Source organism: Triturus cristatus, chromosome 12, assembly GCF_964204655.1.
Source record: "Triturus cristatus chromosome 12, aTriCri1.1, whole genome shotgun sequence".
NCBI classification, from domain to species: Eukaryota; Metazoa; Chordata; class Amphibia; order Caudata; family Salamandridae; genus Triturus; species Triturus cristatus.
The window spans coordinates 663,950,742-663,974,161 of NC_140595.1; the positions used below are offsets into that span (position 1 = coordinate 663,950,742).

Here is a 23,420-nt window from a genome sequence, read left to right on the forward strand (position 1 = left end):
GAATAGAACCTTTAATATGATGATGCTCTTCTTTTGCTAGTTTTTTCGAGTCACCTTTTATTGTAAGTAGCTGATACAGCATTTTTTGCAGCTCTTCAGTTTATGGTTATCATGTGAGAACACTGTTTTCATCATATTTATTATTCTACAAATGTATTTTTAAATGCACTTATGTGGTGTTTGCATGAAATGCAAGATGGCACATCATGGAATGTTTAAACTGAGCATCGCGTAGGATATGTGATATTTGGCACCCAGAGGAGTAGGACACGTAGATCCTATAAGAAGTAAAGACTCTCTAGCAAGGGCCGTCCATACTCTGAGTTTAAACTTTACTTTTTGTGAAATGGTTTATGAAAAACAACACAGCTGCTCCAGGTGAGGCTCGAACTCACAACCTCGGCATGGCTCAGTGCAAGTACTGCTGTATAAGTACCGCGCGCTAACCGATTGCGCCACTGGAGCTCTCTCTTTTCACATCTCCCCAGGTGAGCCATCTACAGCTGACCAAGTAGATGACAGACACTGCTCCATCATTCACTGTGCAAGATCGACTCACATGCTAGCATGTTATCATGACTATTAAAAATACAGTCCAAACGGAATAGATTCTATAATTGTCCTATAACATATGCTCTGTCTACTCAAAACCCCATAGAATTATATCTTGACAGTTCTGACAAAGTCTAGGGGAATCTTATGAATATTTGTAATTAGCACATAGTAAGAATTTCCCAAAAATGAAATGTAGGTCCCTAATTGGGGGAAGACGTGGAATGTGAGATCGTGCCTCAGCAGTTTTTTTTCTTTTTTAGGTACAGTATATTGACACTTCAGTACCTTTTGTGAAGCAAGGTTTCAGATGGGGCTGTAGGGCAGACGAGGTGGCCTGAGTGGTTATGGCGATGGACTGCTAATCCATTGTGCTCTGCACGCGTGGGTTCGAATCCCACCTTCGTCGGAAAGCCATCAGAGTCTCTTTTGATGGCCAGCATTTCTTGTAGTATAATTACACTCTCTTTCAAGACAGAGCCAGGATCCGCTAGATGGGATCATCTGACTGTTCTATTTTAACAAATATGTCAAATAAAGTGAAGTATTTTGTGCGTAATAGAAATTAGATCTTTCATGGAGTTTCCAGAGGATTGCCTTTCACTCACTCCTGGCTTATTAACCAGTTTGGATAAATAGATTGATAAGAAAGCAGCTCTTACTCCTAAAGTTTAGGCCGTCTCAAATGAATGACTGTTAACATATGTCTGCCCCACAGAGACAGATCACTTCTAATAAGTGGGTTCTCTATATGTCACTGATTGCAGACATACTAACTAGAGCTATCGGTATGGTCTTGAATGTGAAAACTCTTATTTTCTCATATGAAAATGTAGTTTTTCATACTTCCAAGAAAAGTGCCTTAAGCATGTTCTTCAATGTGTGCGCGCACGTGGACATTCATATGCAACTACGTTTCCATACAGAGTCTCAAAATCATAGATATATTCATACCTCAGTAAGAATACATGTTGCAATTTACATCCTGCGTGCAGACTGGCCTTGTAGCTCAGTGGCAGAGCACAAGTCTTGTAAACCAGGGGTCATGAGTTCAAGCCTCATCAGGGCCTTTTTACATGAGTCTTTCTGTATGTTGTTTTCAAGTCATTCTTCCCTGGAGTCACACCTTGCTTTAGGATTGCTTATTGCCAAGCTTCCCTTTCCTGCTTTCATATTATCAAGAAAATATCATGAAGATCATTGAATTATAAATTATTGCCTCACCCCTTCCGATCGCCTGACAAACGCCATTCTCACCCTGCCGGGCAAGCCCTGCCGGGCAAAGCCAAATGAGCCATGCATATTTACAGTTCCTTTGAAAGGCAGAGCGAGGACTAGGACCTCTGTTCCAACTGAATCTGCATCCACAGAAAGGATGTTATAAGGCCCTACAAATTTTACCAAGGAGATGTGAAATTCTTCCCCCATAAAATACTTTTTTTCCCAGATACCCCGGCTCTTAGGCAAATGAGGTTACTCCTCAAAACCCCACCCCCACTCACCATAAATATCCTTCTCTCCTGCTGTCCATTCAAATGATACAAGGTATCTTGTACATAGAGAGAAAGGGAGAATAGGCAGACTTGCTTCAAAGATTTGGTGACCTTGGATGGGTGGGTTGAATGAAGAAGTGAACCTGGTTTCTGGGAAAGGAGTATCGAGATGAAGATGAGGAAAAGTGAACATGGACCACATTCATAGGTTAGAGAAATACATTTAATAGGTTGAATGGTTTTGAAAGTGAACTTCGAGCAGTAATTGTTGTTTTTTAAATTGCAAAGAAATTAAAAATGAATGTGGGATTGGAGGCACACTCTGAGCAGAAAAGCACCATAAGCTGCTATGGTGCAACTCAAGATGGTGAATAGAACCTTTAATATGATGATGCTCTTCTTTTGCTAGTTTTTTCGAGTCACCTTTTATTGTAAGTAGCTGATACAGCATTTTTTTCAGCTCTTCAGTTTATGGTTATCATGTGAGAACACTGTTTTCATCATATTTATTATTCTACAAATGTATTTTTAAATGCACTGATGTGGTGTTTGCATGAAATGCAAGATGGCACATCATGGAATGTTTAAACTGAGCATCGCGTAGGATATGTGATATTTGGCACCCAGAGGAGTAGGACACGTAGATCCTATAAGAAGTAAAGACTCTCTAGCAAGGGCCGTCCATACTCTGAGTTTAAACTTTACTTTTTGTGAAATGGTTTATGAAAAACAACACGGCTGCTCCAGGTGAGGCTCGAACTCACAACCTCGGCATGGCTCAGTGCAAGTACTGCTGTATAAGTACCACGCGCTAACCGATTGCGCCACTGGAGCTCACTCTTTTCACATCTCCCCAGGTGAGCCATCTAGAGCTGACCAAGTAGATGATAGACACTGCTCCATCATTCACTGTGCAAGATCGACTCACATGCTAGTATGTTATCATGACTATTAAAAATACAGTACAAACGGAATAGATTCTATAATTGTCCTATAACATATGCTCTGTCTATTCAAAACCCCATAGAATTATATCTTGACAGTTCTGACAAAGTCTAGGGGAATCTTATGAATATTTGTAATTAGCACATAGTAAGAATTTCCCAAAAATGAAATGTAGGTCCATAATTGGGGGAAGACGTGGAATGTGAGATCTTGCCTCAGCTGTTTTTTTTCTTTTTTAGGTACAGTATATTGACACTTCAGTACCTTTTGTGAAGCAAGGTTTCAGATGGGGCTGTAGGGCAGACAAGGTGGCCGAGTGGTTAAGGCGATGGACTGCTAATCCATTGTGCTCTGCACGCGTTGGTTCGAATCCCACCTTCGTCGGAAAGCCATCAGAGTCTCTTTTGATGGCCAGCATTTCTTGTAGTATAATTACACTCTCTTTCAAGACAGTGCCAGGATCCGCTAGATGGGATCATCTGACTGTTCCATTTTAACAAATATGTCAAATAAAGTGAAGTATTTTGTGCGTAATAGAAATTAGATCTTTCATGGAGTTTCCAGAGGATTGCCTTTCACTCACTCCTGGCTTATTAACCAGTTTGGATAAATAGATTGATAAGAAAGCAGCTCTTGCTCCTAAAGTTTAGGCCGTCTCAAATGAATGACTGTTAACATATGTCTGCCCCACAGAGACAGATCACTTCTAATAAGTGGGTTCTCTATATGTCACTGATTGCAGACATACTAACTAGAGCTATCGGTATGGTCTTGAATGTGAAAACTCTTATTTTCTCATATGAAAATGTAGTTTTTCATACTTCCAAGAAAAGTGCCTTAAGCATGTTCTTCAATGTGTGCGCGTACGTGGACATTCATATGCAACCACGTTTCCATACAGAGTCTCAAAATCATAGATATATTCATACCTCAGTAAGAATACATGTTGCAATTTACATCCTGCGTGCAGACTGGCCTTGTAGCTCAGTGGCAGAGCACAAGTCTTGTAAACCAGGGGTCATGAGTTCAAGCCTCATCAGGGCCTTTTTACATGAGTCTTTCTGTATGTTGTTTTCAAGTCATTCTTCCCTGGAGTCACACCTTGCTTTAGGATTGCTTATTGCCAAGCTTCCCTTTCCTGCTTTCATATTATCAAGAAAATATCATGAAGATCATTGAATTATAAATTATTGCCTCACCCCTTCCGATCGCCTGACGATCGCCTGACGAACGCCTGACGAACGCCTGACGAACGCCTGACAAACGCCATTCTCACCCTGCCGGGCAAAGCCAAATAAGCCATGCATATTTACAGTTCCTTTGAAAGGCAGAGCGAGGACTAGGACCTCTGTTCCGACTGAATCTGCATCCACAGAAAGGATGTTATAAGGCCCTACAAATATCACCAAGGAGATGTGAAATTCTTCCCTCATAAAATACTTTTTTTCCCAGATACCCCGGCTCTTAGGCAAATGAGGTTACTCCTCAAAACCCCACCCCCACTCACCATAAATATCCTTCTCTCCTGCTGTCCATTCAAATGATACAAGGTATCTTGTACATAGAGAGAAAGGGAGAATAGGCAGACTTGTGCTTCAAAGATTTGGTGACCTTGGATGGGTGGGTTGAATGAAGAAGTGAACCTGGTTTCTGGGAAAGGAGTATCGAGATGAAGATGAGGAAAAGTGAACATGGACCACATTCATAGGTTAGAGAAATACATTTAATAGGTTGAATGGTTTTGAAAAGTGAACTTCGAGCAGTAATTGTTGTTTTTTAAATTGCAAATAAATTAAAAATGAATGAGGGATTGGAGGCACACTCTGAGCAGAAAAGCACCATAAGCTGCTATGGTGCAACTCAAGATGGTGAATAGAACCTTTAATATGATGATGCTCTTCTTTTGCTAGTTTTTTCAAGTCACCTTTTATTGTAAGTAGCTGATACAGCATTTTTTGCAGCTCTTCAGTTTATGGTTATCATGTGAGAACACTGTTTTCATCATATTTATTATTCTACAAATGTATTTTTAAATGCACTGATGTGGTGTTTGCATGAAATGCAAGATGGCACATCATGGAATGTTTAAACTGAGCATCTCGTAGGATATGTGATATTTGGCACCCAGAGGAGTAGGACACGTAGATCCTATAAGAAGTAAAGACTCTCTAGCAAGGGCCGTCCATACTCTGAGTTTAAACTTTACTTTTTGTGAAATGGTTTATGAAAAACAACACGGCTGCTCCAGGTGAGGCTCGAACTCACAACCTCGGCATGGCTCAGTGCAAGTACTGCTGTATAAGTACCGCGCGCTAACCGATTGCGCCACTGGAGCTCTCTCTTTTCACATCTCCCCAGGTGAGCCATCTACAGCTGACCAAGTAGATGACAGACACTGCTCCATCATTCACTGTGCAAGATCGACTCACATGCTAGCATGTTATCATGACTATTAAAAATACAGTCCAAACGGAATAGATTCTATAATTGTCCTATAACATATGCTCTGTCTACTCAAAACCCCATAGAATTATATCTTGACAGTTCTGACAAAGTCTAGGGGAATCTTATGAATATTTGTAATTAGCACATAGTAAGAATTTCCCAAAAATGAAATGTAGGTCCCTAATTGGGGGAAGACGTGGAATGTGAGATCTTGCCTCAGCTGTTTTTTTTCTTTTTTAGGTACAGTATATTGACACTTCAGTACCTTTTGTGAAGCAAGGTTTCAGATGGGGCTGTAGGGCAGACGAGGTGGCCGAGTGGTTAAGGCGATGGACTGCTAATCCATTGTGCTCTGCACGCGTGGGTTCGAATCCCACCTTCGTCGGAAAGCCATCAGAGTCTCTTTTGATGGCCAGCATTTCTTGTAGTATAATTACACTCTCTTTCAAGACAGAGCCAGGATCCGCTAGATGGGATCATCTGACTGTTCTATTTTAACAAATATGTCAAATAAAGTGAAGTATTTTGTGCGTAATAGAAATTAGATCTTTCATGGAGTTTCCAGAGGATTGCCTTTCACTCACTCCTGGCTTATTAACCAGTTTGGATAAATAGATTGATAAGAAAGCAGCTCTTACTCCTAAAGTTTAGGCCGTCTCAAATGAATGACTGTTAACATATGTCTGCCCCACAGAGACAGATCACTTCTAATAAGTGGGTTCTCTATATGTCACTGATTGCAGACATACTAACTAGAGCTATCGGTATGGTCTTGAATGTGAAAACTCTTATTTTCTCATATGAAAATGTAGTTTTTCATACTTCCAAGAAAAGTGCCTTAAGCATGGTCTTCAATGTGTGCGCGCACGTGGACATTCATATGCAACTACGTTTCCATACAGAGTCTCAAAATCATAGATATATTCATACCTCAGTAAGAATACATGTTGCAATTTACATCCTGCGTGCAGACTGGCCTTGTAGCTCAGTGGCAGAGCACTGGTCTTGTAAACCAGGGGTCATGAGTTCAAGCCTCATCAGGGCCTTTTTACATGAGTATTTCTGTATGTTGTTTTCAAGTCATTCTTCCCTGGAGTCACACCTTGCTTTAGGATTGCTTATTGCCAAGCTTCCCTTTCCTGCTTTCATATTATCAAGAAAATATCATGAAGATCATTGAATTATAAATTATTGCCTCACCCCTTCCGATCGCCTGACAAACGCCATTCTCACCCTGCCGGGCAAGCCCTGCCGGGCAAAGCCAAATGAGCCATGCATATTTACAGTTCCTTTGAAAGGCAGAGCGAGGACTAGGACCTCTGTTCCAACTGAATCTGCATCCACAGAAAGGATGTTATAAGGCCCTACAAATTTTACCAAGGAGATGTGAAATTCTTCCCCCATAAAATACTTTTTTTCCCAGATACCCCGGCTCTTAGGCAAATGAGGTTACTCCTCAAAACCCCACCCCCACTCACCATAAATATCCTTCTCTCCTGCTGTCCATTCAAATGATACAAGGTATCTTGTACATAGAGAGAAAGGGAGAATAGGCAGACTTGCTTCAAAGATTTGGTGACCTTGGATGGGTGGGTTGAATGAAGAAGTGAACCTGGTTTCTGGGAAAGGAGTATCGAGATGAAGATGAGGAAAAGTCAACATGGACCACATTCATAGGTTAGAGAAATACATTTAATAGGTTGAATGGTTTTGAAAGTGAACTTCGAGCAGTAATTGTTGTTTTTTAAATTGCAAAGAAATTAAAAATGAATGTGGGATTGGAGGCACACTCTGAGCAGAAAAGCACCATAAGCTGCTATGGTGCAACTCAAGATGGTGAATAGAACCTTTAATATGATGATGCTCTTCTTTTGCTAGTTTTTTCGAGTCACCTTTTATTGTAAGTAGCTGATACAGCATTTTTTTCAGCTCTTCAGTTTATGGTTATCATGTGAGAACACTGTTTTCATCATATTTATTATTCTACAAATGTATTTTTAAATGCACTGATGTGGTGTTTGCATGAAATGCAAGATGGCACATCATGGAATGTTTAAACTGAGCATCGCGTAGGATATGTGATATTTGGCACCCAGAGGAGTAGGACACGTAGATCCTATAAGAAGTAAAGACTCTCTAGCAAGGGCCGTCCATACTCTGAGTTTAAACTTTACTTTTTGTGAAATGGTTTATGAAAAACAACACGGCTGCTCCAGGTGAGGCTCGAACTCACAACCTCGGCATGGCTCAGTGCAAGTACTGCTGTATAAGTACCACGCGCTAACCGATTGCGCCACTGGAGCTCACTCTTTTCACATCTCCCCAGGTGAGCCATCTAGAGCTGACCAAGTAGATGATAGACACTGCTCCATCATTCACTGTGCAAGATCGACTCACATGCTAGTATGTTATCATGACTATTAAAAATACAGTACAAACGGAATAGATTCTATAATTGTCCTATAACATATGCTCTGTCTATTCAAAACCCCATAGAATTATATCTTGACAGTTCTGACAAAGTCTAGGGGAATCTTATGAATATTTGTAATTAGCACATAGTAAGAATTTCCCAAAAATGAAATGTAGGTCCCTAATTGGGGGAAGACGTGGAATGTGAGATCTTGCCTCAGCTGTTTTTTTTCTTTTTTAGGTACAGTATATTGACACTTCAGTACCTTTTGTGAAGCAAGGTTTCAGATGGGGCTGTAGGGCAGACAAGGTGGCCGAGTGGTTAAGGCGATGGACTGCTAATCCATTGTGCTCTGCACGCGTTGGTTCGAATCCCACCTTCGTCGGAAAGCCATCAGAGTCTCTTTTGATGGCCAGCATTTCTTGTAGTATAATTACACTCTCTTTCAAGACAGTGCCAGGATCCGCTAGATGGGATCATCTGACTGTTCCATTTTAACAAATATGTCAAATAAAGTGAAGTATTTTGTGCGTAATAGAAATTAGATCTTTCATGGAGTTTCCAGAGGATTGCCTTTCACTCACTCCTGGCTTATTAACCAGTTTGGATAAATAGATTGATAAGAAAGCAGCTCTTACTCCTAAAGTTTAGGCCGTCTCGAATGAATGACTGTTAACATATGTCTGCCCCACAGAGACAGATCACTTCTAATAAGTGGGTTCTCTATATGTCACTGATTGCAGACATACTAACTAGAGCTATCGGTATGGTCTTGAATGTGAAAACTCTTATTTTCTCATTTGAAAATGTAGTTTTTCATACTTCCAAAAAAAGTGCCTTAAGCATGGTCTTCAATGTGTGCGCGCACGTGGACATTCATATGCAACTACGTTTCCATACAGAGTCTCAAAATCATAGATATATTCATAAGTCAGTAAGAATACATGTTGCAATTTACATCCTGCGTGCAGACTGGCCTTGTAGCTCAGTGGCAGAGCACTGGTCTTGTAAACCAGGGGTCATGAGTTCAAGCCTCATCAGGGCCTTTTTACATGAGTCTTTCTGTATGTTGTTTTCAAGTCATTCTTCCCTGGAGTCACACTTTGCTTTAGGATTGCTTATTGCAAAGCTTCCCTTTCCTGCTTTCATATTATCAAGAAAATATCGTGAAGATCATTGAATTATAAATTATTGCCTCACCCCTTCCGATCGCCTGACGAACGCCTGACAAACGCCATTCTCACCCTGCCGGGCAAAGCCAAATAAGCCATGCATATTTACAGTTCCTTTGAAAGGCAGAGCGAGGACTAGGACCTCTGTTCCGACTGAATCTGCATCCACAGAAAGGATGTTATAAGGCCTTACAAATTTCACCAAGGAGATGTGAAATTCTTCCCCCATAAAATACTTTTTTTTCCCAGATACCCCGGCTCTTAGGCAAATGAGGTTACTCCTCAAAACCCCACCCCCACTCACCATAAATATCCTTCTCTCCTGCTGTCCATTCAAATGATACAAGGTATCTTGTACATAGAGAGAAAGGGAGAATAGGCAGACTTGCTTCAAAGATTTGGTGACCTTGGATGGGTGGGTTGAATGAAGAAGTGAACCTGGTTTCTGGAAAAGGAGTATCGAGATGAAGATGAGGAAAAGTGAACATGGTCCACATTCATAGGTTAGAGAAATACATTTAATAGGTTGAATGGTTTTGAAAAGTGAACTTCGAGCAGTAATTGTTGTTTTTTAAATTGCAAAGAAATTAAAAATGAATGTGGGAATGGAGGCACACTCTGAGCAGAAAAGCACCATAAGCTGCTATGGTGCAACTCCAGATGGTGAATAGAACCTTTAATATGATGATGCTCTTCTTTTGCTAGTTTTTTCGAGTCACCTTTTATTGTAAGTAGCTGATACAGCATTTTTTGCAGCTCTTCAGTTTATGGTTATCATGTGAGAACACTGTTTTCATCATATTTATTATTCTACAAATGTATTTTTAAATGCACTGATGTGGTGTTTGCATGAAATGCAAGATGGCACATCATGGAATGTTTAAACTGAGCATCGCGTAGGATATGTGATATTTGGCACCCAGAGGAGTAGGACACGTAGATCCTATAAGAAGTAAAGACTCTCTAGCAAGGGCCGTCCTTACTCTGAGTTTAAACTTTACTTTTTGTGAAATGGTTTATGAAAAACCACACGGCTGTTCCAGGTGAGGCTCGAACTCACAACCTCAGCATGGCTCAGTGCAAGTACTGCTGTATAAGTACCGCGCGCTAACCAATTGCGCCACTGGAGCTCACTCTTTTCACATCTCCCCTGAGGTTCCGTGTGGGACGGAACGACACTTTTGAGTGGTGACGAATATGGATGAGTTGGGTATCTACGAACCGCAAATGACGAGTATAGTGGGTGTACGTAGTTTCGCTACTCAACCACGTATGGTTCGTCTTATTTTTGGGTTTATTCATCTGAACCCTCGGGTTCCATTTTAGATACGGCATCCATTTTGTTTCTTGCCCTCAAGTAGCCAGCGAACGGACTTTTGTCCGCTTCGTGACCCTGGGACTCTCAAGCTTACGCGAGAGACACGTGTTCCTTTGAGTATGACTTTTATGATGAGGGAAACGACACGACGAAGGCAGATGGCCCCGCTCGAGGCTCATCTTGCCGTGCCGGTCTATTGTTTCAGCCATGCATACATTAGACACGGTATCTCTGATCCCGTTATCAAGTTTCCTTCATTACTCCTAACACTCTTCTTTAACCTGTTGTGCATCCTTGTTCTTCCTTTGCATCTGTTTTTGTCCCTTCTCCTAATGGGTTTACGATCAGGATGGAATGTGTTTTATATGCTTTTACAGTTGGGAACTGGCAATACTGTGGTAATTATGTTCCGGCCTCCTGAAACATGAACGCGACCCTTTTTGAAGTTTATTGTGGGAACTGAGTTGTAATCTTTGTTCACTATATTGGGCTATGGGAAAAACGTGTATAAAAGGAGCGATCCACTTTTGCAAATTGAAGCAGTCTCCGAGAACCTACACGCTGTGTACTTCCTGTGACCTCTGTATCTCTGCAGTAAAATAAACGCTGATCTCTGACGCCGCTGGAAGTGTCCCGTGTCTCTGTGTTTGGTACGCCAGAACAGGTAACCCACGAAGGTTTCAGGTGTTGTTCCCTGGCACCGCTGGGTCTTAGAAAAACCCAGTCCTTCAGTTGGCGCCCAACGTGGGGCGACATCAGCGGTACCGGTCCAAAGCCCGACGATCGTGAGGAACTTCGTGTGAAATCTCCGAGGGAAGGTGCACCCCGCTTCATCGATCCAGTTGTCGAAATAAGTGGCCCGACGTCTTTTCCCGCGAAGATCCCCGCCTCCTGACGGCTGCGACGGACTGATGCCCTGACTGTCGACCTGTTTTTGGCGCCTGGCGTAGTCCTTTGTACGGCGAGACGATAGACGGGCCTTCCTGGTGACGCCATTGTTCTTTCAGTTAAGTATTTGTGGGTCGCTCCCTGTGTTCCTTTGTTGTTTACATGGTACCATAGCATTTGTGGTTCTTAGTTGTTGGGTTTTATTTGACGATTGCAATTGCCAAAAACCAAGGGTCTCGCAGACTTTTTGCGAGGATATCGTAAATTCGATAGCCCTTGAAGTTTGTAAACTCGGTTAGTGTGCACGATGCCTAGCCGTAGTACTTTGTTTGGGTTTCTTAAATGTTGCAGAATGGATTCCCGGCTGGAGGATTCATGTCCGATACCTCCGGTTGGAACTCCGATTTATGAGCTCTATAGTCGCCATGGCGTGGGTCCTATCGTGTATAATGAATATTGGGTCCGCTACACTAAAAATGATGGCGTTCTTAGTTGGCCATCTCATGGTAGTTTTGAAACTGCTGTTTTAGATAATTTGGAAGCTAAACTGTTTAAAAAGAAGGCTAGGCCGGCCATGTTTGATTCCTTCCGTTTGTGGCGGAAAGAGGCCAAGCAGAAAGAAATCAAGCAGAGTAAGAAAAGTAAAAGAGAAGGCGTTATCGCGGTGATGCGAGATGCTGAACAGTATCAGCGAGACAAAGATGAGAAAGAGCAGGAAGTTATTGCTCGACTTCATCATATGGCGGTGGATAAGTGTTATCCGGTGCTACCGCCTAACAATGATAAGTCAGGAGAAGAAGCGGTAGAGGATTCGTTATTGTCTTATCTGTTGAAATCACCACCCCCCTATGCTCCCGATACTCTGGGTCCTGTGATTCTACCTCTTCCTCCACCTGCTATTTTGGCGGCTGCTGGTCAGCCCGCTGTTCCTCCCGCTCTCCCGAATCCCCTTGTGCCACAGATCATTCCTCCTCTTTTACCGGCTTCTCTTCCTATTGCGCCTTTTCAAGTCCCTCCTCAGTCTGTTGTTCCTGCTACTCCTGGTGCCGCGTCAACTTTTATTGCCTCTACCCCTACTGTCGCCGCGCCTGGATCTTCTTCCTCTTCTCCTTCTGTTCGTAGTCGTCTCTTGACTGCTGTTGCTTCTCTTTATTCTCCGCTTTTTGGGCCAATACTCCGCTCGACTCTTTCAGATGTCGCTCAGAGGCGCAGCCAGCTTCCTGACGATAGAGAACGCGAATCGCTGGTAAAAATGGCACGTAAATGGATTCGTAATCCTGTTAAATATCCTTCGCGTGTACTGTTTGACACATTTTCTCAGTTTAATGCGCCCACTCAACGATTCGTGTTTGAGGAATTGTGTAAATCGTTGAAGGAGGAGTGGGATCACGATGTGGTAGATACTGTACCGTCTGAGGTTTCTGAGCTCCAGCATCGGTTCACAACTGGTGTGATTGTAGGTGACAAAGTTCGAGAAGCTCTAGAACGTTTGTTGTCCTTTCGATGTACAGTGCAACCTCGAGCATTGTTTAAGGAGGAGACGGCAGCATGGATGGCGCAACCTGGTCAATATCCGATGCGGGAAGTTCCCCCCGTATGGATGCCAGGCGATCCTAATGCTAACCCTGCTGCCCCAGGCCGTTTTCAGAGAGTGTGGATACACCTCCCTTGGAAAAGATCGGAAGTCTTACAGGTGAAGCAAACTTTGCCTGATCCCCGTAAAAATCCAGCAGGTTATTATAAGGAGTTGTCCCAATTGGTGGATGCTACTGTTATGAATCTAGCTGATATTGATATGTTGTTTGGCAATGTAGTGCCTCAGCCGATTTGGGCGAAAATTCGTCACGAGAATCACGCGGCTGAGTTAGGCGGTGACTGGGCTGCCCTTACAGCGGCAGACGCTCAGCAAGTCGGTGGGGCTAAGCCTGAGCAGCTTATTGTGGCATTGCCCCAGAGGATTATTACCCTCATGAAAACGCTTATGCCAGCGATGCGCGTTAATTGGGACAAGCTGTCCGCGTGCAAGCAAAAGAGGGATGAAAGTGTCTCCGACTTCTTTACGAGATTTGAGGAAGCATTTGTCGACCATAGTGGCCAGGACATGGGCTCAGAGGGTGGTCAGCGGCTGTTTGTTGATAAGTTTGTGTCGAACTTGTTGCCCGAACTTAGTAATAAGTTGAAAAATTCTGAGAGTTCGTGGGCCGTTTCTACCACTGCTCAAATATTGGCTACGGCCCAATATTACGAAAATAGGGAAAAGGAGGAAAGTGAACGTGCAGATAAGAAAACAAAGGATCTTAAAACTAAGGTCTTATTGCAGCAAGCGTATCCTCCGCGCTCGAATTTTAATGATTTGCAACAGCCAAATAGATCGCAATCACAGTTCTCTAGATCGCAGACGCGAAATGACTCTCCCGCACCCCGTTTTGTGTTGGGATACAATCAATGTGCGTACTGTCGAGGGGAGGGTCACTTGAAGTTTAATTGTCCGGTTCTCCGTGATAGGAATAATGGTGTGTCAGCTCGCGGAGGACGTGGTGGTCCTCAACAAGCTTCACGTGGTAGAGGTCGTGGAGTTACTCAGAATCAGGCCGAGCGTTTTGCCACTTCCTCAGACTTGCAGAATTGTTTCGATCGACGTGAACCATCGTCCGGTAGATCTGCACAGTATCATGTGGATGACTGTTACGTTGAGCGTGATGTTGATATGGATGGTATCTACTAGGACAGCCATAGACGAAGGAAGGGAGAAGTATCAGTTCCGGTTGATCAGAGAGGGCCTTATGTTGACGTAGCTACATTGGGTATCGTTGAGCCTTTTCTGTTGGACACTGGTGCAGCAAAAAGTTCCATCATGCATTCGAAACTCCCTGGCGCGCCTTTGTCTGGCTTAACGAATGTTTCCGTTGGATTCTCTGGCGCCCCCGTTAGCAATCCAGTTTCTACCCCCTTGCCACTTACGATTGGGTCTCATGAGCTCGAAGCTCCTTTGATTTTGACTACTGGTTGTGGTGAGAATCTTTTGGGTTTGGATTTGTTGAAGAGGTTACATGCGACTTTGTACTGCTCTCCTACGGGTGTGGAGCTTACGTTGGGTGAGAATGTGATTTCCCCTATGTATCTATCGATCGATAAGCTCCCACCGGAATTGAGTTCTCTTCCAGCTTCTTTGTGGGCAACAGGTCCCAATGATGTGGGCCTGTTGGATATCCCACCTTATGTTGTTCAATTGAAAGTTGATGCACGCTTACCATGCATACCACAGTATCGAATTTCTCTTGATGGTGGACGGGCACTATTAGCGATCAGTTACGATCTGATCGGTAAAGATGTTATCGAGGAGACACGAGGTAACGTGTGTAATAGTCCCGTGTTGCCTATTCTGAAACGAACTGATCCGTCCAAGCCTCCCGTGTACCGTCTAGTTATCGACTTACGGGAAGTCAATAAAATTGTTGTCCCACAGTTTCCTGTGGTTCCAGACATTACAGCTTTACTGACTCTGATTCCAGCCTCTGCATCATGGTTCTCGGTAATAGATCTGAAGAATGCGTTCTTTAGCATTCCGATTGCCGAGGAAAGTCGTGATTTGTTCGGATTTTCGTTAGGAGGTCGCAGTTTCCGGTTCAAACGCGCACCTCAAGGCTATTGTGAGAGTCCATCGATCTACAGCCAAGCTCTTAAGAGTCAACTGGATGTATTTGTACTGCCGACTGGTGCGGCTTTGATTCAGTACGTTGACGATCTGTTGGTAGCCGCAGATACTGAACAAATTTGCAAGACTGCTACTGTGTCACTGTTGCAGCACCTCTGTGACTTACACCACAAAGTGTCACCTTCTAAATTGCAATATTGTTGTCAAGAAGTTACCTACTTAGGTCACTTATTGTCAAAGGCGGGAAGAAGGTTGACCCCTGAAAGAATCGCAGCAATTGCTCGAATGACTGTGCCAACAACTCAGAGAGATGTGCGTGCCTTTTTGGGTATCACGTCGTACTGCAGACAGTGGATTCCGAACTTTTCACTGTTAGCGAAGCCATTGATAGCTCTCACGTGCAAGGATGTTTCGACTCCTTTGCCGTGGACGGAGGAATGTCAGAAAAGTTTTTCTGAACTACGTGATGCGCTGTGTTCGGCTCCCGTGTTAGGTACTCCTGATTATAGTAAGCCATTCACATTATACGTTCACGAGAGGGAAGGTTGTGCGTTGAGTGTTTTAACGCAACAATTTGGCGACAAGCAGCGCCCGTGTGCATATTTTTCCTCGACCTTAGACCCGGTAGCTAGAGCGTTGCCAAGTTGCTTGAGGGCGACAGCGGCAGCAGCGGCGTCTATACGACAGTCCGCAGGTCTTGTTATGGATAATATGCTCATGGTGATGGTTCCGCATGCAGTTGATACTCTCTTGAATCGGACAAAGACTCAACATCTGACGAGTGCAAGGTTGTCTGGGTACGAGCTGACCCTTTTGGCAAGTCATATACAGATCAAACGTTGTAATGTACTGAATCCAGCGACATTGTTGCCGATTAATATGGAATCAGATGATGTGCCACCACATGATTGTTATTTACGAACTGAGGAGGAAACAAAAGGTCGTGTGGACCTGAAAAACACTCCCTTGACAGATCCCGATGGTACCTTGTATGTGGATGGGTCGTGCTTTAAGTTGCCGAATGGTGATGTGACGACTGCGTATGCTGTAGTAACGTTGAGGACGATTGTGGAAACTGCGAGATTGAATCAGAATTCAGCACAAGCTGCAGAGTTGATCGCATTGACAAGAGCGTGCGTTTTGTCTAAAGGAAAGCGAGTGAATGTGTTTACCGACAGTCAATATGCATTCGGTGTTGCGCATAACTTTGGAAGATTGTGGAGAGAAAGAGGATTTATGACATCGCATGGTACAAAGATCCAGCATGGACAGCTCGTGAATGACCTTTTGGATGCACTTACACTGCCTAAACAAGTGGCAATTATTAAATGTAGTGCACATCGGAAAGTGACGGACAATGTCGGTCGTGGTAATGCATTTGCGGATGAGATTGCTAAGGAAACGGCTAAGGATCTTGCGACCCAAATGTATGTCACGAGTTCAGTAAGGTGGCCGACAGAGACTGGTATGTGTGAAAATACTATTGAGAGTGTGAAAGCAATTCAGAACGAGGCTACCAAAGCTGAGAAGACTAAGTGGAAAGAAAGTACGGGAAAGTTGGATATGTATGGATGTTGGGTTGACCTGACGGAATGTCAGAGGTGGATGTTACCAGATGCGTATGTATTAGCTGTTGTGACGATGGCTCATGGGTTGGCACATATCAGTGCGAAAGGCATATGTAGGTTCCTGTCCCCTGTATGGAGAAATGAGGGTATTGCTAAATGTGCCGAAAGAGTGGTTAAGAATTGTATGGTGTGTTTGATGCACAATCCTGGCAAGGGTACCCCCACTCCACCTGGTCATTTTGCTCCTCCTGTTTGTCCCTTTGAGGTTATCCAGCTGGACTTTATCCATATGGAGAGATGCAATAACCTAAAGTATGTTTTGGTTGTGGTTTGTGCGTTCTCCAGATGGATTGAGGCCTATCCTCTTAAGGATAACACTGCCCTGTCCACAGCAAAAATCCTGCTGAAGGAATACTTTCCTCGGTACGGAATGCCACGGATTGTATGGTCGGATAATGGGAGTGAGTTTGTGGGAAGTGTAATGCAGAGTGTGTGTAAGGGCCTTGGAATTTGTCAGAAATTTCATAGTGCAAATCATCCTCAGGCAGCGGGTTTGGTTGAAGGGTACAATGGTACCCTGAAACTGAAACTCGCCAAGATTCAAGCTACGACTGGTTTATCGTGGCCTGATGCCTTGCCTCTGGCCCTCCTATCGACCAGAGCGACCGTACACTCCCGAGTAGGGCTTAGCCCATATGAGATTGTGTTCGGCCGCCCTGCGAATATTTGGGGGGTTCCGAGACCAAGGGCCTTTGATAGTCTTGAGTATCCAATGTTAATTGATTACTTGCATGATTTGACCACTAAACTACGGTTAATCCATCAACAGGTCTTTGAAGCTCTACCGGCGCAGACAGAGGGTCCTGGACACCAGCTCCGGCCAGGGAACTGGGTTGTTACCCGAAACTTTGGTCGAAAGCGTAACTTGGAGCCAAGATTTGTAGGACCCTTCCAAGTCTTATTAACGACGAGGACTGCGGTTCGACTGGAGGGCAGGAAGAATTGGGTACACGCCAGTCACACGAAGAAGGTGCCGATCCCCTTACCAACGGATGCTTGGGTGAGGACTGGGATTTCGGCAACAGAAACTGAGACTCCTTTGCGCTTTGTGCCGTTTAGCGACGCTCAACCGGTGGGGAGTGATTTGTCACTGCCAAACCCACATGAAGAGTCATCGGTAGCAGAGAACCAAAGGTCTGACTCGTTGTCCATTTCATCGAACACTGTTGCGCCAGCTGAACAATTGTTTGTAGAGCAAACTCAACCTGGAAGAAGCCGATATTTTCTTCGTTCAAGGACTAAAAAAAATTAGTTATATATATATATTTTTTTGATGTTATGAACATTATGGAAAATTATATCCTTTCTTTTTGAGTTTTTTTGTACTGTCCCGTGGCTAAGAGATTTGTGATTTGAGTTTTTTGCGAGGAAACCTCACCATCCGGGTCACCGTAGGGCCGTGCGGGTACTCCTTTCTGTTTAGCAGGTTTCTGACGCTAGGTCGGTTACTTTTGTTGATTCCTGGGAACTCCTGGGGATTGATAATCGCTTCTCAGAACGGAGTGCGTCAAGTACGTCACGGACGGTTTGTAGAGGATGGCATTCTCTAAGCTATTGGAAGCAGAAAGGATGTCGGCGCAAAGATCAGAATTAAGAAAAGTTGTATGTACAAAATGTTTTTTGTTTCAGGTGTTCCTACTGTTCCTGACCGTATCTATGTTATTGGTGGGTGGAGTATATTTTGGAGTACAGTTGTTATTACCCTCTGTTTCACCTACCCTTTCTCCTAAACTAAGCTCCCTCACCACTGTTTCTCCACATTCTTTTCATCCTCTGCCTCAACATGAACAGGTTAGACGTGCGGAGTTCATGAACAACTCCTTTGTTCAACTTCTACATCAGCATCAGTTGGTGATGAACACTACCAATTGTTGGGTGTGTGGGTTAATGCCACATACCATGGATAGGGGTATTCCGTATTTGGTTCTTCCCTACAGCTCCCAGGGTTCGGCTCGAGCATTCCAATCTATGTTCCGTAGTGCACTAGATTCTTACCCCAGTCGAGAGCCACGTTCTGCCAATTTTGGTCCTGGGCCGTATCACAAACCTTTGGCGATAGCGATAGCGGATTTAGATAGAGATGTTTTTGATGCGTCGCTTATCCCAAGTGAGGAGGTACAGGCTTACAAGGATCTGAGTGAGGCTGAGTATAGTACGTCAGTGGGTGATAGACAGCTTAAGAGCTCGTCCCCAATATGGATTGTACCACACCTCGGTAATTTCTGTTTGAAAGGTTTGGGTCGAAATTTGAGAGCACAATTTGGGAACAGTGCTTGCACCGACACGTATGTTCTGCCGATGCTCTCTTCCCCTGTTTTTCTGACCGCCAAGGGCACTTATTTTGTATGTTATGAACGCGCATATACATGGTTACCCCGTGATTTTTCGGGTACCTGTTATATTGCGAATCTTCTACCACCGACTTTCACTGTCGCCTCAGATTATCACAAAACTAGAGTTGTGAGAGGTGTTATTAGCAAAGAGGATACTGCCGGTCAAGAAGCAGGAGACTTCTTTAAGGGTTTCTTGCCGTTTTGGGGACCTATGGTTAATAGTAGGAACTTAAGACAACTGACACGTGTAGTAGAGTCGACTGCTAATATTACTGCAAGTGCCCTTGGTAATCTCACAGCTGAACTTCAGGCGGATAGACTCATGACGTTACAGAACCGTATGGTTCTAGATGTTGTTCTCGCAGATAGAGGTGGTGTGTGTAAAGTTATCCATTAGAGTTGTTGCATTTATATTCCTGATAATGCTCCAACTGTTTACCAAGCCATCTCGAAGTTGCACAAGATCTCCGAGTCCATACACGTGGACGAAGGTAATTGGACGCTTCTAGGATGGTTTTGGGGCCTGATGTCAACTTGGGGTTGGAAGATTCTGATGATCGTAGGGGTTGTTGTAACGTTTCTGTTCACGTGTTGTCTTTGTGTACAGTGTGGTCCTGCCTTATGTGGCCTATGTGCTACAACGTGTATAAGACGACCATCTGTTACCAAGGAAACGTTGATGAATAGAATGATGTTCCAGCAGCAACTGAACGACCTGATGAATATTGAAGTGGATTCTGATCTTGACTAGTGCTTGCCTACATGAGGGCAAAAGGAGCGTCTGAGGTTCCGTGTGGGACGGAACGACACTTTTGAGTGGTGACGAATATGGATGAGTTGGGTATCTACGAACCGCAAATGACGAGTATAGTGGGTGTACGTAGTTTCGCTACTCAACCACGTATGGTTCGTCTTATTTTTGGGTTTATTCATCTGAACCCTCGGGTTCCATTTTAGATACGGCATCCATTTTGTTTCTTGCCCTCAAGTAGCCAGCGAACGGACTTTTGTCCGCTTCGTGACCCTGGGACTCTCAAGCTTACGCGAGAGACACGTGTTCCTTTGAGTATGACTTTTATGATGAGGGAAACGACACGACGAAGGCAGATGGCCCCGCTCGAGGCTCATCTTGCCGTGCCGGTCTATTGTTTCAGCCATGCATACATTAGACACGGTATCTCTGATCCCGTTATCAAGTTTCCTTCATTACTCCTAACACTCTTCTTTAACCTGTTGTGCATCCTTGTTCTTCCTTTGCATCTGTTTTTGTCCCTTCTCCTAATGGGTTTACGATCAGGATCGAATGTGTTTTATATGCTTTTACAGTTGGGAACTGGCAATACTGTGGTAATTATGTTCCGGCCTCCTGAAACATGAACGCGACCCTTTTTGAAGTTTATTGTGGGAACTGAGTTGTAATCTTTGTTCACTATATTGGGCTATGGGAAAAACGTGTATAAAAGGAGAGATCCACTTTTGCAAATTGAAGCAGTCTCCGAGAACCTACACGCTGTGTACTTCTTGTGACCTCTGTATCCCTGCAGTAAAATAAATGCTGATCTCTGACGCCGCTGGAAGTGTCCCGTGTCTCTGTGTTTGGTACGCCAGAACAGGTAACCCACGAAGGTTTCAGGTGTTGTTCCCTGGCACCGCTGGGTCTTAGAAAAACCCAGTCCTTCACCCCAGGTGAGCCATCTAGAGCTGACCAAGTAGATGACAGACACTGCTCCATCATTCACTGTGCAAGATCGACTCACATGCTAGCATGTTATCATGACTATTAAAAATACAGTCCAAACGGAATAGATTCTATAATTCTCCTATAACATATGCTCTGTCTATTCAAAACCCCATAGAATTATATCTTGACAGTTCTGACAAAGTATAGGGGAATCTTATGAATATTTGTAATTAGCACATAGTAAGAATTTCCCAAAAATGAAATGTAGGTCCCTAATTGGGGGAAGACGTGGAATGTGAGATCTTGCCTCAGCTGTTTTTTTCTTTTTTAGGTACAGTATATTGACACTTCAGTACCTTTTGTGAAGCAAGGTTTCAGATGGTGCTGTAGGGCAGACGAGGTGGCCGAGTGGTTAATGCGATGGACTGCTAATCCATTGTGCTCTGCACGCGTGGGTTCGAATCCCACCTTCGTCGGAAAGCCATCAGAGTCTCTTTTGATGGCCAGCATTTCTTGTAGTATAATTACACTCTCTTTCAAGACAGAGCCAGGATCCGCTAGATGGGATCATCTGACTGCTCCATTTTAACAAATATGACAAATAAAGTGAAGTATTTTGTGCGTAATAGAAATTAGATCTTTCATGGAGTTTACAGAGGATTGCCTTTCACTCACTCCTGGCTTATTAACCAGTTTGGATAAATAGATTGATAAGAAAGCAGCTCTTACTCCTAAAGTTTAGGCCGTCTCAAATGAATGACTGTTAACATATGTCTGCCCCACAGAGACAGATCCCTTATAATAAGTGGGTTCTCTATATTTCACTGATTGCAGACATACTAACTAGAGCTATCGGTATGGTCTTGAATGTGAACACTCTTATTTTCTCATATGAAAATGTAGTTTTTCATACTTCCAAGAAAAGTGCCTTAAGCATGGTCTTCAATGTGTGCGCACACGTGGACATTCATATACAACTACGTTTCCATACAGAGTCTCAAAATCATAGATATATTCATACCTCAGTAAGAATACATGTTGCAATTTACATCCTGCGTGCAGACTGGCCTTGTAGCTCAGTGGCAGAGCACGGGTCTTGTTAACCAGGGGTCATGAGTTCAAGCCTCATCAGGGCCTTTTTACATGAGTCTTTCTGTATGTTGTTTTCAAGTCATTCTTCCCTGGAGTCACACCTTGCTTTAGGATTGCTTATTGCCAAGCTTCCCTTTCCTGCTTTCATATTATCAAGAAAATATAATGAAGATCATTGAATTATAAATGATTGCCTCACCCCTTCCGATCGCCTGACCAACGCCATTCTCACCCTGCCGGGCAAGCCCTGCCGGGCAAAGCCAAATAAGCCATGCATATTTACAGTTCCTTTGAAAGGCAGAGCGAAGACTAGGACCTCTGTTCCGACTGAATCTGCATCCACAGAAAGGATGTTATAAGGCCCTACAAATTTCACCAAGGAGATGTGAAATTCTTCCCCCATAAAATACTTTTTTTCCCAGATACCCCGGCTCTTAGGCAAATGAGGTTACTCCTCAAAACCCCACCCCCACTCACCATAAATATCCTTCTCTCCTGCTGTCCATTCAAATGATACAATGTATCTTGTACATAGAGAGAAAGGGAGAATAGGCAGACTTGCTTCAAAGATTTGGTGACCTTGGATGGGTGGGTTGAATGAAGAAGTGAACCTGGTTTCTGGAAAAGGAGTATCGAGATGAAGATGAGGAAAAGTGAACATGGACCACATTCATAGGTTAGAGAAATACATTTAATAGGTTGAATGGTTTTGAAAAGTGAACTTCGAGCAGTAATTGTTGTTTTTTAAATTGCAAAGAAATTAAAAATGAATGTGGGAATGGAGGCACCCTCTGAGCAGAAAAGCACCATAAGCTGCTATGGTGCAACTCCAGATGGTGAATAGAACCTTTAATATGATGATGCTCTTCTTTTGCTAGTTTTTTCGAGTCACCTTTTATTGTAAGTAGCTGATACAGCATTTTTTGCAGCTCTTCAGTTTATGGTTATCATGTGAGAACACTGTTTTCATCATATTTATTATTCTACAAATGTATTTTTAAATGCACTGATGTGGTGTTTGCATGAAATGCAAGATGGCACATCATGGAATGTTTAAACTGAGCATCGCGTAGGATATGTGATGTTTGGCACCCAGAGGAGTAGGACACATAGATCCTATAAGAAGTAAAGACTCTCTAGCAAGGGCCGTCTTTACTCTGAGTTAAAACTTTACTTTTAGTGAATTGGTTTATGAAAAACCACGCAACTGCTCCAGGTGAGGCTCGAACTCACAACCTCGGCATGGCTCAGTGCAAGTACTGCTGTATAAGTACCGCGCACTAACCGATTGCGCCACTGGAGCTCACTCTTTTCACATCTCCCCAGGTGAGCCATCTAGAGCTGACCAAGTAGATGAGACACACTGCTCGATCATTCACTGTGCAAGAGCGACTCACATGCTAGCATGTTATCATGACTATTAAAAATACAGTCCAAACGGAATAGATTCTATAATTGTCCTATAACATATGCTCTGTCTATTCAAAGCGTTACAACAAACAAATGATGGACGGAATGCTGACAATGCAGACATTCTCCCCCAGTCAAGAGATCTGGGTTAAATCCATCGTTCTTTTGCCCACTACACCACCCCAGTTTAGACATGGCCATATGCAAATCAGTCTTGACCCTGTGCCTCATGGGAACAGTCCAGCCCGAACTGCCAAGCCATGTCTTCCCTGGACCGGAATCAAGCATCCTAGGACCGGTTTCTGGCTATCAGCCGTCATCAGCCAGGATAGCTTGACTCCAGTGGCGTAGTGAGCACGGGTCCCACGTCTGGGAATACCCATCCCACTTAGGGC

At 43.6% G+C, this 23,420-nt stretch overlaps 8 non-coding genes across 8 annotated transcripts; 3 read left to right on the plus strand and 5 right to left on the minus strand.

Moving 5' to 3' along the window:
- Positions 1–370: 370 nt before the first annotated feature.
- TRNAI-UAU (transfer RNA isoleucine (anticodon UAU)) lies at positions 371–465 on the minus strand. The gene is made up of 2 exons: positions 428–465; positions 371–406 (listed from the first exon to the last, which is right to left on the minus strand). It is a non-coding gene; the product is annotated as a tRNA-Ile (tRNA).
- Positions 466–2,784: 2,319 nt separating this feature from the next.
- On the minus strand, positions 2,785–2,879 carry TRNAI-UAU (transfer RNA isoleucine (anticodon UAU)). The gene is made up of 2 exons: positions 2,842–2,879; positions 2,785–2,820 (listed from the first exon to the last, which is right to left on the minus strand). It is a non-coding gene; the product is annotated as a tRNA-Ile (tRNA).
- Positions 2,880–5,230: 2,351 nt separating this feature from the next.
- TRNAI-UAU (transfer RNA isoleucine (anticodon UAU)) lies at positions 5,231–5,325 on the minus strand. The gene is made up of 2 exons: positions 5,288–5,325; positions 5,231–5,266 (listed from the first exon to the last, which is right to left on the minus strand). It is a non-coding gene; the product is annotated as a tRNA-Ile (tRNA).
- A 413-nt stretch (positions 5,326–5,738) lies between these two features.
- TRNAS-GCU (transfer RNA serine (anticodon GCU)) lies at positions 5,739–5,820 on the plus strand. Its single transcript has one exon. It is a non-coding gene; the product is annotated as a tRNA-Ser (tRNA).
- A 589-nt stretch (positions 5,821–6,409) lies between these two features.
- Positions 6,410–6,481, plus strand: TRNAT-UGU (transfer RNA threonine (anticodon UGU)). Its single transcript has one exon. It is a non-coding gene; the product is annotated as a tRNA-Thr (tRNA).
- Positions 6,482–7,643: 1,162 nt separating this feature from the next.
- Positions 7,644–7,738, minus strand: TRNAI-UAU (transfer RNA isoleucine (anticodon UAU)). The gene is made up of 2 exons: positions 7,701–7,738; positions 7,644–7,679 (listed from the first exon to the last, which is right to left on the minus strand). It is a non-coding gene; the product is annotated as a tRNA-Ile (tRNA).
- Positions 7,739–8,822: 1,084 nt separating this feature from the next.
- On the plus strand, positions 8,823–8,894 carry TRNAT-UGU (transfer RNA threonine (anticodon UGU)). The gene has a single exon. It is a non-coding gene; the product is annotated as a tRNA-Thr (tRNA).
- A 13,929-nt stretch (positions 8,895–22,823) lies between these two features.
- TRNAI-UAU (transfer RNA isoleucine (anticodon UAU)) lies at positions 22,824–22,918 on the minus strand. Its single transcript has 2 exons — positions 22,881–22,918; positions 22,824–22,859 (listed from the first exon to the last, which is right to left on the minus strand). It is a non-coding gene; the product is annotated as a tRNA-Ile (tRNA).
- Positions 22,919–23,420: the final 502 nt, after the last annotated feature.